The sequence below is a fragment of the Physeter macrocephalus genome, chromosome 8 (assembly GCF_002837175.3).
Source record: "Physeter macrocephalus isolate SW-GA chromosome 8, ASM283717v5, whole genome shotgun sequence".
Classification (NCBI taxonomy): Eukaryota; Metazoa; Chordata; class Mammalia; order Artiodactyla; family Physeteridae; genus Physeter; species Physeter macrocephalus.
Genome location: NC_041221.1, coordinates 149,267,330 through 149,284,905, shown reverse-complemented (window position 1 = coordinate 149,284,905; position 17,576 = coordinate 149,267,330).

Sequence of the window (17,576 nt, the reverse complement as noted above, 5' to 3'; positions counted from 1 at the left end):
CCCCTGCATAAATTCTCATTTATCAGTGTTCCTGCCAATCATCCCCACAAAACTCATGGATTTTGTGTGGACTTTGTCAGGGCAGTTCAGAACATCGACAGAAGAAAGGGTATCTGTGACAGTGGCACCTGTTACTGACATCCTGGTAGATCAATAGTTATGACCATCCACCACTAGCCTATTCTCCCTAGGGGTTGATGGTATGTAGCTACTGGTGGTTAACTGTGGCCTCTGGGGGACTTCAGCTATAAGAGATTCTAGGTTCAACAGGGATCAGGGAGGCTGGCAGCAATAGGGCCCACTGCATATATACTAGCCAAGCACCGTGGGTTCTATCAGTAGAGTGGGCTCTATTCGGCACTCCAGCAACAGGAGGGAGGCCACAGATGACAGACACAACCCAACGGAGGAGGTTTAGGTCAGGTAGCATGCTGGATGTAGGCCCCCTTTACACTGTCCCCATTGAACATCACCTCCATTTAATGGGAGACTTGTTACAACCTTCTGAATCTTTACCCATTGTGAACACTAACATTTTATCCATAAAAGTGAGAACCATCACATACAGAGCATGAACCATGCTAACTGCCTATTAACTTACTTGAATGCTGTAAACATCACTATCATATCCCCATTTTTCAGAGAAATAAACTCAGGCACAGAAAGGTTACTTAAACTTAAGATTTAAACCAGGCATTCCATCAACAGAGCTGTGTTTCCCCTCTTCTGGCCTGAAGGATTAAGTTTCACCTAATCAAATATGGCATTACAATAAACTTTTTGTGACATGTTTGATAGAGATATTGAATATCTTCGAACTTCAGATGGTATTGTAAGAGCTGAGAACTCCTGAATGTAACTGGTGTTAAGTGCAGCAAAAGCCAAAATGATTTAATATCATGAGCACTAATGGGAAAGCCATTGGAAGGATGTGATGCAGCTTCCTATGTCAAATCATAACTCAGACAGGGCCACTGTTTCGCTAGTGCTAGATCAAATGAAAGATCCCAACAATTTCTAATATTAAAAGGTGGTATGTAAATTATCAGAATATCATGAGTGATTTTTACTATAAGCTATCAGCTGGCAAGCAGTTTTGAACAAATAGTTTAGTTTTATTACAGAATAAAGGGGATAGAGAGTACTAATTTTATTTATGTTACTGTATTATATCAAGACCCATATTTTTACATTTTTTTATTGAATGAAAGATTCTTTAAATTCTATAGTCCTTTACAATTCTCAAAAGTTTCACCACATGATTTCATATAATTCCATAATAAACTTTTCTTTTCCCCCACCCTTAGAATGCCCCTCCCCACTTCCCTCTCCCTGCAGGTAACCACTAGTATGTTCTCTGTGTCTATAAGTCTGCTTCTTTTCTGTTTCATTCACTAGTTTGTTGCATTTTTTAGATCCGACATATAAGCGATATCATACAGTATTTGTCTTTTTTCACTCAGGTTAATGCCCTCCAAGTCCATCCATGTAGCTTCAAATAGCAAAAGTTTGTTCTTTTTATGGTTGAGTAGTATCCATGGCTGTGTAATATTCTGTTGTATATGTATGCCACATCTTCTTTATCCATTCATCTGTTAATGGACACTGAGGTTGCTTCCATATCTTGGCAACTGTAAATAATGCTGCTATGAACACTGGGGTGCATGTATCTTTTTGAATTAGTGCTTTTGTTTTTTTCAGATATATACCCAGGAGTGGAATTGCTGGGTCATGTGGTATTTCTATTTTTAGTTTTTTGAGAAACTTCCATACCATTTTCCACAGTGGCTGCACCAACTTACATTCCCACCAAACAGTGTACAAGGGTTCCCTTTTCTCTACATCCTCTCCAGCAGTTATTATTTGTAGACTTTTTAATGATGACCATTCTGACTGATGTGAGGTGATATCTCATTGTGGTTTTGATTTGCATTTCCCTGATGACTAGTGATGTTAAGCATCTTTTCATGTGCCTATTGGCCATCTGCATTTCCTCTTTGGAAAAATGTCTATTCAGTTCTATTCAGTTCTTCTGCCCATTTTTTAATCAGGTTGTTTGGCTGTTTTGTTGTTGTGTTGTATGAGCTGTTTATATATGTTGGTCAATATCCGTGTTTTCATTTCAATCAAGTCCATGCCCTGACATCATGATCCCCTCCCATCAAACTTGCCTATGCTTGTTCACTAGCCTTCACTCCTACAATGACCGCACCATCCCATTTTTTCACTCATTTCAACCACTCAGATCATTCCTAAAGTTCTTCCCTCAAGTTCCACTTAAACTGACTCTCTCCATCTTAACTGCCAGTAGTAACTTGAACAGTGTTCCCTCAAATTCGTGTCAGCCTGGAACCTCAGAATGGGATCTTATTTGTAAATAGGATCTGTGCGATGCAATTAGTTAAGATAAGGTCATACTGGAGTAGAGTGGGCCCTATATCTAGTAACTGGTGTCCTTATAAGAAAAGGAAAGGGCATACAAAGAGACACAAAAACAGTCACATGATGAAAGAGGCAGAGACTGGAGTGATGCAGCTACAAGTCAAGGAATGCCAAGGATTGCTGGGAGCCACCAGAAGCTAAGAAAGAGGCATCAGACCAGTTTCTCCCTCAGAAACTCCAGAGGGAACCAACTGTACCAACACCTTGACTTCAGACTTCTGGCCTCCAGAACTGTGAGATAATCAGTTTGTTCTTTTTTTTCTTAAATTTCTTTCTTTCTTTCTTTCTTTTTGGCTGTGTTGGGTCTTCATTGCTGCGTGAGGGCTTTCTCTAGTTGTGGCGAACGGGGGCCACTCTTCATCGCGGTGCGCGGGCCTCTCACTGTCGCGGCCTCTCTTGTTGCAGAGCACAGGCTCCAGACGCGCAGGCTCAGTAGCTGTGGCTCACGGGCCTAGTTGCTCCGCGGCACGTGGGATCTTCCCAGACCAGAGCTCGAACCCGTGTCCCCTGCATTGGCAGGCAGATTCTCAACCACTGCGCCACCAGGGAAGCCCATCAGTTTGTTCTTTTAAGCCACCCAGTCTGTGGCAATTTTTATGGCAGCCCTAGGAAACTAATAGACTGCCCTTAACACCTATGGTCTACCAGTAGTTCCCACATATGAGTGTATTAGAATCACCTGGAAAGCTTGTTAAAACAGTAGTGGGCCCCAGCCTGAGATTATGACTTAGTAGGTCTGAAGTGAGGTCCGAGACTTTGCACATCTAACAAGTTCCCAGGTTGTTGGTCTGGGGACCACACTGAGAACAACTGGGTCTATACCAGGCATTTTAGCACTTAATTTCATTCAGTTTAGAACTTCATTGCACCATATCTTATATCATGTTTATAATCAGTTCATAAATACAAGGTCTGCCCTCCCAGTGATCCCGTGAGTGCCACAAAATCCATGCTTTAACCTACTTTTGTTTATCCACAGGATATAACGGTAGCTGGCATAGTGCTAAACTGAATAATTCAAGCACAATAGTTGAAAGCACAACTTACGCTTTTCAATCTCATTTCCTCTTTGTAAAATGGGGTTAGTGATATTTAAAAGGAATTCTTACGAAGAATGAATAGATAACTCATGTCAAATGCCTATGATATTGCCTGGCTTCTAGAATGTGTGCAATAGAGGTTAAGTACTATTATTTTTTTAATAGATCTTTATTGGAGTATAATTGCTTCACACTACTGTGTTAGTTTCTGTTGTATAACAAAGTGAATCACCCATATGCATACATATCCCCATATCTCCTCCCTCTTGTGTCTCCCTCCCACCCTCCCTATCCCACCCCTCTAGGTCGTCTCAAAGCACTGAGCTGATCTCCCTGTGCTATGCGGCTGCTTCCCACTAGCTATCTCTTTTACATTTGGTAGTGTATATACGTCGATACTACTCTCACATAGCCCCAGCTTCCCCCTCCACCCACCGGTGCCCTCAAGTCCGTTCTCTAGGTCTAGAGTTCTAGACATTCTAAAGTTGCCTCCATCTAGACAATCATCTGAAACAACAGATATGCCAAAGCTGAAACCTGGAACTTGTCAGATGTCTAAACCAAGAGGTTATGGACTTGGTACCCATGATATAGCCAGAGGGATTGCTACTCATGGGTTATGTTACCTGCACACCTCCACTCTGACTCTGGAATGGCAAGGCATTGTTGCTTCGAGAAGGTTGTGTACAGCTATAGTATACTCATTATACCTTACAATGTTGAGAAGGACTCTGAGTTTGAGAAAAATACGGTTAAGTCAGAATGTGCTCGATACCAAAACAGCAAATGGTGAACCTCTCCTCCCAAGAGGTCAGCTACTTTGATTAATGGGTGGAAGGTAATCTTAAAAATCAAGAACAGAACATATAGCACAAAGTTTAGAGGTCACAAAGAGACGGGTGGCACAAACAGCACTGCAGTTCAACAGAAATGTGCCAGGCAATGTGCTAAATTTGGGCAAGGCAGAGGTGAAAAATACCATTAAGGTTCCTACCCAGGTGAGTCTTAAAGTGAAGCAGGGTTTGAGTGAACATCAGAGTCACTGACCAAGCCAGAGATAGGAAAGAGAATTCAAATAATTAAATTGCTTGGCTGGCTATTCCTTAGCCCCCTGAGTTGACAGCAATGCCAGCCTCAAGAAGGAAAGTCCACTGGTATATAGGTGGATGGTGGGAATTATCAGACATTCTCCCCAGTTAAGCATCAAGTCAGCTGTTGGTCACATGTTCTTCTTTGGTCCAGTTATCCAGCTCTTTGCCAGTTTCTTCATGACAAAACCTTTCTTTATATCCCAGTTTCAGAGTCTCTGCTCCTGATTATTCTCCCTTCCCTTGCTTTACCTGAGTCTCTGCTTTGGTGTCTTCCCCCCATATCCAGTTCTTTCCAGGTCTACATTCCCACTATTTTGTCCCATTCCCTGGAGCTGAGTCATCACTACCTCCCAGAAACCAAATGTCCAACTCACCCACTCTCTGCCTCCTAGTGATCAGAAAATTCCCTGATGCCAACTACAGCACAGACCTCTCCCAATTCCATGACCTCCGTGGTTCCCAAGTCCCAGTCTTGCCCTAGTTCATCCCATCTGGCCAACTACCTTCTCTAAGACTTGTCATGAAGAGGCCAATGTTCAGGGTCTCAGTCCAACTGGAAAAGAAATAAGACATACGAGTCCAAAAGAGACTAGCGACAGGGTCCCAGAGCCCACCATGAACAAAGAGTATGCTGGCAGAAAGAAGAAACAAAGGGCAAAAGGAGAATAAGACCAGAAAGGGAGAAGGTCCCCACCCATAACCATGACATCTGAGTACAGCAAAGCTCACCTCAGAGTCACCAAATGTCCAAGCTTCCAGTGTCAATGACCAGGAAAATCGTTCTCAACCATACAACTGCATCGTATTCTTCCCCTATCCTCAAAGACAATGATCTACTGGCTGGGAAGTAGCTCAGAGAAATGGAGACCTTTCTGTGGCTTTTTCATCAGGTGCAAGATTCATGTTGCAAGGTACTGTGTCACACTGGCATCTCAGTGGAGGTAGATAATGAAAAAAGCAAGTACTGACAAATCTCAAAGGCAACATGTAGCACAAAATGCGGATATGGGTGATTCTCTGAACCGAACTGCATATTCAGTTCCAGAGCCAACTGCTGCCCTTGAACTAGGGAGATGAAACAGTGGACATCCTGTATTCATGGATGCAGAATTCTCAAACATAGAACCTACAGATACGGACGGCCAACTGTACCATGGCTATCTTGAGCATCCTCAGATTTTGTTATCTATGTTATCTATCCTGGAACCAATTCCCCTACACATACCAAGGGACCACTATTCCAAAAGGCACAGAGGAGAATTCCACAGCAGGTGTGAAGGAGATGAGACCAGGGGTCTGCTTTGTTCAGCTTTTCCTTTAAACCCACCAATAAGAAGGGAAATCATGTTTTCACAAACTTCAATATGTGTCCTAGTGCCTTTCCTGTATCATCCTGACCCAACTATCTTGTTCCTTCCTCCACGCTCACTAAACAGAACAGCAGACAGTGAGTGAGCTCCCATTCTGTACCAGCAGCCACAGAGACAACTGCTGGACACTCAGCGGGGATAGGACATACGTGGCCCCTGCTTTCAGGATGGTGGGTTGATAAGATGAACAAAATTTTAAACTAATTAATGACCTTGATTACACGCCAAGGAGGACAGGAAGAAGAATGCCAAGGTATGTTTGACACAGCCTGACTCTTCTTAGCCAGAGAGAAAACTGCTGAAATCTCTCCCCAAGACCCGAGTCAACTGCTGATATATACCGTGTATCGACATGGGGTGTACTTTATGTCTCCATGAATTTAATTAACCAGTGATTTCCACTGGTTCACTTCCTTTGTTTTCCAGTTGGGCAACTTTACAGATCGTTAGGATCTTCCACAGCTTGTAAGGTAAGGGGACTAGCCTGTCCTTTCAACAGAGCCTGGGGGTTTCTTCAGGACTTAGATATTGTTTTAGGAAATGTCTAAAGCATGGAATTTAAAAACAAAACCAGAAAGGGAGAAGACTGCAAGAAATAGATGGAGTCCTAGTTTCAACTATAACGTACTTAATCTGAAGGAAAACACTGTTCAGTTCAAAAAATTGGAAGAATAAGCCTTAGATTTAATATAGATTATAATGTCACCATGTGATACAGTTTTCAATTTGCCTTGGTTTTCCAAGCAGTAACTTTGGTTTATTAATGTCATTCATATCTGGGGTGAAATTGACTCTACAATAAAAACAATCTTTTGTAGAAATGTCTCTTTTTACCTTAGAGATCCCATCTAACTCCTGTGCAATATTTAAAGCCACTTTGCAGACAGGACCATGGACATGTACTAGTCACCATCATTCACAAAACACCTACAAAACAGCCAATGCACCAGAGATGCTAATTCCTGCCCACAAGGTATTTAACCCAGTATAGCCCACCTTTATTCCTATATCCTCCAGTCAGTCATTGAGTCCATGAAATTTATTGGGTACACACCAAACTCACAGTGAAAATGTTCAAAACGAATAGAGATGTGGTTCCTTCCTTCATTCACGGTCTCTAGATCCTCAGATACAATTCAAAGGTCCTTAATATGTAGAAGCAAAAACACTGCAAATGAGTTGAACAGATTCAGGTGGGATTGTACACATGGCACAAAAAGGCACTCAAAAAAGCTTATTGGGGGCTTCCCTGGTGGCGCAGTGGTTGAGAGTCCACCTGCCGACACAGGGGACGCAGGTTCGTGCCCCGGTCCGGGAAGATCCCACATGCCGCGGAGAGGCTGGGCCCTTGAGCCATGGCCACTGAGCCTGCGCGTCCAGAGCCTGTGCTCCACAACGGGAGAGGCCACAACAGTGAGAGGCCCGTGTACCGCAAAAAAAAAAAAACTTATTGAATGAAAAACATGAATCAGTCCAATCATTTATTTCGAGCCCCATAGCTTAGCATTCTCTTTCCTGATCAAAGTAGAAAATAGCCAGCGCAAAACAGAGTGAATTAAGGTGGAATCTACAATGTTAATTGCTTCTGGTACACAATGGGCAGTAAAATTTAGGGAAAGGCTATGCAAAGTGCCAGTCTCCAAGATGTCAGTTACCCATCTGCAAGGAGATGTGTTTAGGTCAGGATGTACAGCAATGCACTGCTTCCTTCATCAAGAGGGTTTTGCCCTGACCCCAAAGAAATTGTGGTTTGACCTAATAATATAGTTGACTTGCATGCTAGCACAGCTCCTTATGTCATCAAGGATGGGTAACAGTTTAGAGACCTCAGCCTGTCCTAACACCACACTTTGAGTAGTGCTATTTTAAAAAGTAAGAGCTCAGACTCTGGAGTGCAGAGAACACGGACTTCAATCACATCGTTACTTCTGAATATGTGACTCTGGGCAAGTAATTCTCCCTGCCTCAGTCTACTCAATTGTAAAATGAGTATAATACCACCCACTTTATTGGGTCATTGTGAGGATGACACGAGAAAGTGTCTGAAACATTTGACATGAAATGTGGCATATGATCAATAATAGGGAACTGTTACTCAACCTTCTGATTTGGGTCCTTAATATTCCTCTTCTCAATATAGTAGAAAGTTAGAAAGAAACTCAGAGGTAACAATATCACACCCAGCTCAAAATGAATTCTTTCTCCTAATGACTTTTACTCCTTGCTGCATAGAACAAATAGACAATGAGGTATAGAGAAATGATGGCTAAACTAAAGGCGAGAATTCCTAGGTTCTAGATCTGACTTACTACAGAGACCCCTGGGGCAATTCCTTTAACTGCCTGAGCCACAATTTCCTCATCTTTCAAACTAAGGAAGTAAAACAGATGAATAATGCTTCAATAAAGAATATTACCTTGGCCGTATACCTCATAGTCATTGCATGAAATAAAACCATGTCTGTGAAAGCATTTGTTATTAGCCACGGAACACGAATACAAATGTAGCTGGTCAAGGAGGATCCCCCTCGTGAGCACTTAAGATAGCTCACAGGGCATCCACACCCTCTCTGGTCCAGGGTCACCCATTCTCAAGTTCCTTCAGCTACTTGCCACACAGTATTCTTCTGCATGACTTCTTCTGCACCTTCTCTCTATGTTCCTGAGCCGAACAGGGAAAGAGCTGTGAAAGCAATTCCCAGGCTGTGTCATTGTCGATCAGCTCTCCCAGCTGCCTCCGGGAACCTACTCTGTGGGTTAACTACCCATTGTGAAAAAGCCATTTATCCTCAAATCCCTCTGCACAGAGCCCTTTCAGGTTGATGCCCTCTTGTTTTTTGAACCTTGTTGCTTCTAATTGGTTGTGACGTCCACCTTCTCTGTATGCCACGGAATATTCTCCCTTGCTCTTTTCTTCCTGGATTTGCATACTTCTTTAAAAAATTAATTCTGGGGTTTGGAGAATCCTTGTGGACTTCTGACACTAAGAGAGATCTTAAAATGTCAGCTGGTAAGAGAGAAAGAGACACACAGACAGACAGACGGATTCATCTGCAAAGATACTGACCTAAAATTGTAAACAATCACTGGGCAGGTAGGGCACAGAGAATATTCGGACAAGCAGCAGGGGTAGTCATTAGAATCCAGTTCTATCCTACAGGTAGAATTTGGTAACAGGAGACATTAGAAGTGGTCTAGGTCAAACCTGCATATGTATAAAAATGGCCTGGGTAATCTTTCTCCTTATGCTCTTTACTCCTTGTTGCATAGAACAGAGGACAAATGTATTATGATCTATAAATGAACAATAACTAGACCAGTGTCTCTCTAAGATGCAAAGTCTAATTCAACAGGTCTAGGATTCTTAATTTTTAAACCAACGCCTGAGATGTGCTGGTGCTGCCAGTTCTGAGCAAGCTATAGACACAAGTGGCTAATAAAATGGATAAACTGTGAACAAGCCACATGAGACGCAGCTGACAGTCTTCCTCGCATCAGGCTGAAAAACAACCATGAGGAAGCATCTCCTTATGCAAGTAACAGACACTTGAAGATTCTTACTTTGTGTGAGGCATAGATGCTGTAAGCTGTGTTCTCTAAACAAAGCAATGAACAAGACAGAATGGCTTCTGCCCCATGAAGTTGGTAGTCCAATACCAGACTGTAATTGCAACCCACTCGTAGACAAGAGTAAGAGAGGCAGGTTTACCATGACAGGAGCTCGAGCACTCCATTAGAACGCCCATATCACCAAGTTCCCTCGGCAAAGCCTGCAAAGCCAAACTCACATGCCTCTGCTCCCTTCCACCTCCTCTGCCCTTATGGCCACCCGTGTCAGGTCACTATCAACGCCTTCACCAGGACGACCACAGACAACTCCCTAACTGGTCTCCAAGCTTCCTTTCTGCCCTGCTTCCGGTTCACTTTCCCTCAAAAGCCAGGAGCAGTCTTTTTTTTTTTTTTTTTTTTTTCAATTTTATTTATTTATTTATTGGCTGCGCCACAGCATGCGGGAATCTTAGCTCCCCAACCAGGGATCCAACCCGGGCTCCCTGCAGTGGAAGCGCACAGTGCTAACCACAGGATCGCCAGGGAATTCCTTTTTTTTTTTTTTTTTTAATGTAAATTAGAATTCTGCTTCTGCCCAAGATGGAGAAACAGAATGGATTTACCCTCCTACTTGAAACAAACAAAAGATAAAATATACGAAACAATGGTTTTGAAGATATTGAGCATCAGGCAATGAAAGAGTGATCGCTGCAAGATGGGAAGACAGATGAAGACAGACCTGGGATTTCCTCAGCAAACTGTCTGGAGACGGTTTCCAGGCAGCAGCTCAAGGAGGGGAACACAGGCAGAACCCAGTGGACTCCCTGAGTTGAGACAGAACTGAGAGTCTGGGGAGACTGAGCAGCTAGAGGACAGAGGCGAGAGCTGCACAGACGGAAAGCTTGGACTAATGCCCAAGATCTGCTTTGAGCTCTCAGCAGGGTACTGAGGAGTGACCACTCAGGAGAAAACTTCCTGTGGCCAGGGTTGTGGTGGAGGGGGAATCCATCCAAAAGGATGCGATCACAGTTCCCTGTGATCATCACCTGGGGACTCACACTCACACCAGGCATACAAAATCTGAAACTCTAGGGGTAGGGGCCATAGGTCTGTGTTTTAACCAGTTCTCCAGGAAATATTCTGATGCACACTCAATTTTGAGAACCACTGTCCTAAGAGTGATACTCAACCTAGGCTGAGTTTTATTTTATTTATTTATTTTTATTATTTTTATTTATTTTTTTGGGGGTGCACCGGGTCTTTGTTGCGGCATGTGGGAACTTTAGTTGCAGCATGCAAGATTTAGTTCCCTGACCAGGGATCGAACCGGGCCCCCTGAATTGGGAGCACAGTCTTAGCCACTGGACCACCAGGGAAGTCCCTTGGCTGAATTTTAGAATCATCTGGGAAATGTAAAAAAATTCTGATGCTTAGGCCCCACTGAGAGAACAATTAAATCAATCTTTGACTCAGTAGGTCTGAGTGTGGCCTGAGAATCTGCATTTCCAACAAGCTTCTGGGTGGTCTGGGAACCACTCTTTGAGAACCAATGGTAAAGGGTCTGAGGAGGTGTAAAGCCTGCCATTGGGAGCCATGTAGTTCTAACTGGGAGGAGAAGATAGCACAGCTAGGAAATTAGGCAGAATCTACAGGTATCTTCAAACCCTCTAATGTTGAGGAAATCACTACACTCCAAAATATCCTATTTCGGGACAAAACTAAGTATTAAGAATTTCTTACATCACGAGCCAAAATCTAGCCCTCCATAACCTTCCAGTTATTCATCTTTATTAAGGGCTTTACCTTTTTCCAACTTCATTTTTCTCCCCACTGAAGGGATTAAACCATAACTGTTACCAAGCTGCAGTTAAGTTTTCCCAGTAAAATGATGCTATCTGAGTGTTTTGTCAGTTTCTTAATAGCTTAGACCCATCAGGACTGTGGTGCTCAAACTTCAGTGTACATGGGAACCTGCTAAGAAATGCAGACACTTGGGCACCCCCTCCCGCAGAGCTTCTGATTGTAGCTTGGTATGGTACGATATTTCATAAATACCAAGAGTGCTTCTGATGCTTTAGGCCGCATACTGAGACCTACAACCCTAGGATCCTGCTCTCAAGTTCAGCACCCAGGGAAGCATTTTCAGAAAAATTTTTTTACACCAAGATTGCAGCATCCAAAGACCTTCCTGCCGGAACACTGAATATTCTGCTAAAATCACTATTGTGGCCAGCAAGGGTCCCTGCTGCATCAGGATGACCGCTGAGGTTTATACACACAGAAGGTCTCCCACAACCAGGGAAGGTCGAGCCCCTTCCTGCTGCACTGCTGGCTAAGAGCCAGCAGAACCACTGGCCTTGCTGACGGATGTAAATCATATTCATTTTCTCTCACCTTTTTCCTAATGTTTTCACCCTTTTCTCTTCTCCTCAGTTCCTATCCCTCTTCTTTTTGTCCTCTAATAACAACAATAGCTACTGTTTTTGGAGCCTCTACTTCCATAGCTGGCACCATGCTAAAGAATGTTACAGACTGCATTGCATTTAGTCTCCACAACCACCTAGGAGTTCAGCCTTATTTTACACAGAAGGGGAAATGTCAACCTGCACAAGGTCACATGGCTAGTGACTGGCAGCACTCACCTCGATCCTAAAGTTCCTGACCCCATAGCTTATGCTTTTGTTCCCTCTCTTCTTCTTTCCTTTCAAGCCCTCCTCTGTCCTCTTTTTTGCATCACTTTGTTTTGCTTTCTCCAGCCCCTCTCCACCAGTCTTGGAATGGAATTCATGGCTACAAATTCTGACAGCAAGAGCCCAGAGCTTAGACTTACAGAGTATTTCAAACTCGCATGCATGAGACACAGAGGGTACACCCTGCCCCAAGTTGTATGTGAGTGCCTACGTCATGGACCAAGGTGGGGGTCTCTGTCCTTCAGACATTTGGGCCCCCACATCAGAGACAAGTGAAACGCCAATAGTCGGAGATCTTGAGGCTTTGACTGGATCTTGTCTGACACTCTCATCCTTCCGAAATCACAGTCCCATCCCTCGCAGCCTGGCCCAGAAGCCTGTTTCCTGCTTGCAAACCTGCAGAATCCTTGGCCTTCCAGCAGGGGCCCATCTGCAGGTGGTACACTCATTTGGCACCAGAGAGGGCAGCCTAGATAACAAGAGTCAGCAACAGGAGTTCAGAGGCTAAATACTCCCAGACAGCTCACCTGGCCCTTTTGAGGGGTGGGTACAGAGACATTCGGCCGAAGAGCCTTCCATCGGCTTCTGTGCCAAGAAGCCAAGGCCATGCTGAGCAGAGCATCCCTCAGCTTTCATCTACAGCTTTTAAGCATGGATTCATGGTTAACGACTCATCCAGCTTTCTCATTGTGGTTAGAGGCCAGGCTCAGATGCATTTAGCTACAATTCTAGCAATCACTGCCCCTGGAGGAGTTAAAGTCTTCTTGGCTAACAGTGGAGCTCTCAGACCTTCCAAGAATTCCTTTTTTCTGAGAAGCCCTAGGAGCTATGGATCAGAGACATGTTATACAGAAAGCATTCAGAAGTGAAAGCACATAATTTTTTCTTCCAAGGAGCAAATGTTACTTTTTCATATGGGAGGGAAAATGTCCACTAAAGGCAAAAATTTCTCGTGAACTCAAAGCATACTTCCAATAGCTACAGAGCAGCATAGATAGGAACAGGGTGAAGTCATGGGTATTTTAAGACTTTAATCTGGAAAGTTACTTTATAGAGTCTCAGCTTAGCTAAGGGTAGTACTTCCCGATCACAGTGAAGAAACAGTGTTAGCGTACTGCAAGGAGGACTTCATACTCAAGACCTACCTATATACTGGGGCAAGTCATTAATTTCCCTAATCCATGTTTTCAGGTCTCTATAGAAGGGATGATAACCCCGTCCCATAAACCTCAAAGCTTCTTACAACCATGGGAAAATGTACACCATCTGAGTATAAACAGTGAACGCCACTTCGATTTTGACAATATGTATTTCTTAATTAACCCATAAGGGGGTGTAGTCAACTCCTCCGGAGAAACAGAACCAACAGAATATATATAGATATATAAGAGAGGAGATTTATTATAGGAATCGGTTTATGTAGTTATGGAGGCTGAGAAGTCCCACAGTCTGCCACCTGCAAGCTGGAGAACCAGGAGAGCAGTGGTGTAATTCAGCCTGAGTCTGAAGGCCTGAGAATCATAGGCCGTCGGTGTTAAGTCCCAGTGTGAGTCTGAAAGCCGAAGAACCAGGAGCGTCAAATTCCAGAGCTGGATGTCTCAGTTCAAGCAGAGAGCGAGCTAATTTGGCCTTCCTCCTCCTTTTTGTTCTGTTCAGGCCCTCAATGAATTGGATGATTCCCAGCTACAGGGATGAGGGCAATGTGCTTTACTCAGTCTACTGATTCAAACGCTAATCTCGTCCAGAACACCCTTACAGACACACACAGAAATCATGTTTGCCAGCTATTGCGGCATCCCTGAGCTATCTGTGTTCATGCAATTTGACACTTAAATTCACCATCACAGGAGACTTTCCTTATTGGTCATGGTATTATTTATGCCTACAACCCCATCTAAAGAAAACGTCCCTGTTGCTGCAAATGACATTATTTCATTCTTTTTTATGGCTGACTACATGACCTATATGGGAAAAGAATCTAAAAAACAGTGGATATATGTAACTGATTCACTTTGCTGTACAGCAGAAACCAACACAACATTGTACATCAACCATACTCCAATAAAAATTTTTTTAAAGAGAAAGAAAAAGAAAATATCCCTACCCATAGCTTTTCATGATGGGGCAGTCACATTCCCTATCTACTACCCACATTGCTTTCTTCCAATGACTCTAGCTGGACCTGTGTGACACATATGTCCCAAAGCAGCAAACTCATGAGCTAGTTGATGGCCCTGAATTCTCACAAGAATAAAACCTTCTGGCCAGAGAGGATGATCAAGCCATTAGGAAAGAAATGTATAAAGAAGCAGAAACTGAACAGAATAACTGAGGTAGAGAAAAAAAATGTGTCAGGTTTGGAACACAAATAGTAATGGCAGGAGATGCTGTCAAGGAAGCAGAGGTGGAGAGACAATCTAATTGGGGTTAATAATGAACCACAAGAGTGTAGATCCAACAATGCCTACTGCTGACATCTTGCCAAATCTCCTTACTCTGGTTCCTGCCTCCAAGGAGCCCGATTATCCCATGGTTCTTTCCTTGCGCTCCTGTGAAATCCCTGTTTCCTTTATTGCCATAATTCCTTTGTTGTCTCCTTTCCTGGGCCAGGATTCTCCAGGTCTCTGTCTCTTGCAGCCAGGAGAATTTAACTCACATAACATTAAACATCTGCTTATGTGAGATTCTGCTCAGATATCAATGTGCCAGGTATGAAGAGGGGTCTGTCCCCAGTAATAACTGCAAGGACCCCTTCAAATCCTAGCCATTTTGCTAGGAATCCTCACAACTTCGAGCAAGAGAAAGCATTAGCTTTCTGTACCCTTCAACTTCCTCCAGCCTGCATGGTGGACTTGCCTGAGAAGGTGGGACATGAACACTTCCAAGAGGGAAGGTACCAATTTGCATAGTACTTCTGCCAGAGTTTAAACTTATTCCCTTTTCTCCAGAATGCATCATGCCCTTTAAAAAAAAAATAATCAAGAGAAGGGGACTTTGATGATCTTTATTTTCTCCTTAGTTTAATGCAGGCAGCAAGGGAGATGAGAATTCGTGGACTAAGCAATTTGCTGGAATGGCTGTTAAAGTGATGTGTGGAAGGGGCGGCAGCAAAACCTCTTAATGCTCAGAAACACCTGCTGGGAAATATTTTTTCTACCTGGGTTGCAAACAGTATTAAACCAATTTTCTTGCCTTTAACAAAAGAGCGGGGTGGAAGGGGGCAGCTATGTTTCTGTAAGCTCACACTGTGGAACGGAACTGGAGAGAATTAAAAGATAAGCAAGAGGCTGGGCGAGCACACAGGTATCTGTAGCAAACTTTGGACAGACAGCTCTGCTGAGTTGATCCTTCTTCTGTAGTTCTGGAGGGAATTGCTGACTCAGGCCACAATTCCCACTTGGGTACCCTCAATTCAGAGTCTTGAGGGATTTCAGGGTGCCCTCTCAGCCTCGATCCCCTATGGCTGGTATGGCAAAGGCATTCTTTTTTACTGAGTGCAGAGGGCAAGGAAAATATATATCCAGCCCCTCCTCTCTCTGGGGAGGTCAAGAGCTAGCGTTCCCTCTCTGTCCACTCCCTCTGCTCTAGTTCAGGTTCTGAGCACCTAGCTGGTGGCCACCTAGCTGGACTCTGGGCCTCCAGTTTCTTCCTCTTCCTACAGTCCTCCACACTGGTGCCAGAAACATCTAAAATGAAACTGATCCTATCTGGCCAACATCCAATAACTTCATGCTTCCTTTTGGCCATAGAATGAAGTCCTAACCTCTTACCTGCTCACCACCATCTGACTTCAAGCCACCGATCCATCATCCCATCTTCTACACCATCCATCTATGCTCAATAGCTCATGATTCCCTAGGTCCTCCTTGGGAACCATCCTCTCTGCCCTTGTTCTTGATGTTTATTTTCCCAGGAGGGCCTTTTCCTGCCTAGAGGACTCTCAATTTCAAGCCCTAGAAGACTGAAAGAACAATGGCATCATGACATAAATAGGACATGTGGAAAGGAAAGTAACAAGTTCAGAATCACAAACGGTCAAGTTTAAAGGTGGTATTGGGACTTCCAAAAAAAAAAAAAAAAAAAAAAAAAACTCAGAAGACTGGGGAAATATTTAACAGATCCAAGAAGGAGAATCAAAGCCAGTGGTAAAGACTTTAGAGTCGTTGTCTAGAAGACATTTAGTAGTTAAACCATAAATTACTTTATTACATTCACTAAGAGAATAGGTGCTTTTGAGATGGTTCACCTCTCCCAAATCTTGAGAATTTTTTTGTAAGTAAAGCTCTTGCTTCTCAGGTTTTTCTTCTGAGTTTCATTAGGATCATTTGGACCTCAAAGAACCTGAGTAATTTATCAAGTATTGAAGAAAGAGTGAGAGGAGCAGGCATAGTGATGAAACATTTCATGAATTATGCCAACATGTATATTCCAAGGTGGACTCCTCCTTTGGGGGCACTCATTAGAGCGTCATACAGAGCCACGCTTGCAGCAGTAAGTTGCATTTTGCTTTATGTCTGTTCCCCACAATACACGCAACCTTCTCCCTCATTGCGTCCTCCCTGCAAATAATCATACCAACATTGTAAACTAGCACTCAACTCTGAACTTTTCTTCCTCCTCAAATTGCTATCCTTTCAATGGAAATAAGCAAAGAGCTAGATGGCTTTCATGAACACTTATCCAAGCTAGGAAAGGTCCCTTAAGTGTTTCAGCTGTAAAACACATAAAGGGGTAACATCAATCGTAATAGGCAAGATTATGTTGAAGTGACAGATTACTCCCAAAATCTCAGTGAATCACAACAACTATTTCTCACTCATGTTACATGTCTATCAACGACTGGCATCAGCTTTGTTTCATATTTTATTTGGAGACTCAAAGAAACCCCTATCTGAGACATTGCTGGTTTCTTGACAAAGGAGGGAAAGTGTGAACCATGCAAGGGTTCTTAAAACTTCTATGCAGAAGTAACACATGTCACTTGTGGTAACAGACGACACAGTTCACTTCTGTTCACTAACCAAAATCAAATCACATATCAATGTGAGAGGGATCTATAATCCTTCCATAGGAGGGACAGTAAATATTACGATCAATAATAAAATCTACATGCAAGGCCAAGTATCACACTCTTATCTCTGCATAGTTTAAGTGTATCCATTTAAGTCAGTAGCCACAAACTTAAATGCCTGTAGGAGTCAGGCAGGGCACATAAATATGAAGTGGGAGTGACGATAGGGAATAGAGAGGCCTGAGGCAAACAAGAGCATTCCCTGACCTATGAGCATTCAAACACATGTATTAAACAGCCCAACAAACAATACCGGCAGAGACGTTTATGACTCCTGATTTAAATCCAATCTGATTCTGAGGGAAGAGTATATGTAATTGGATG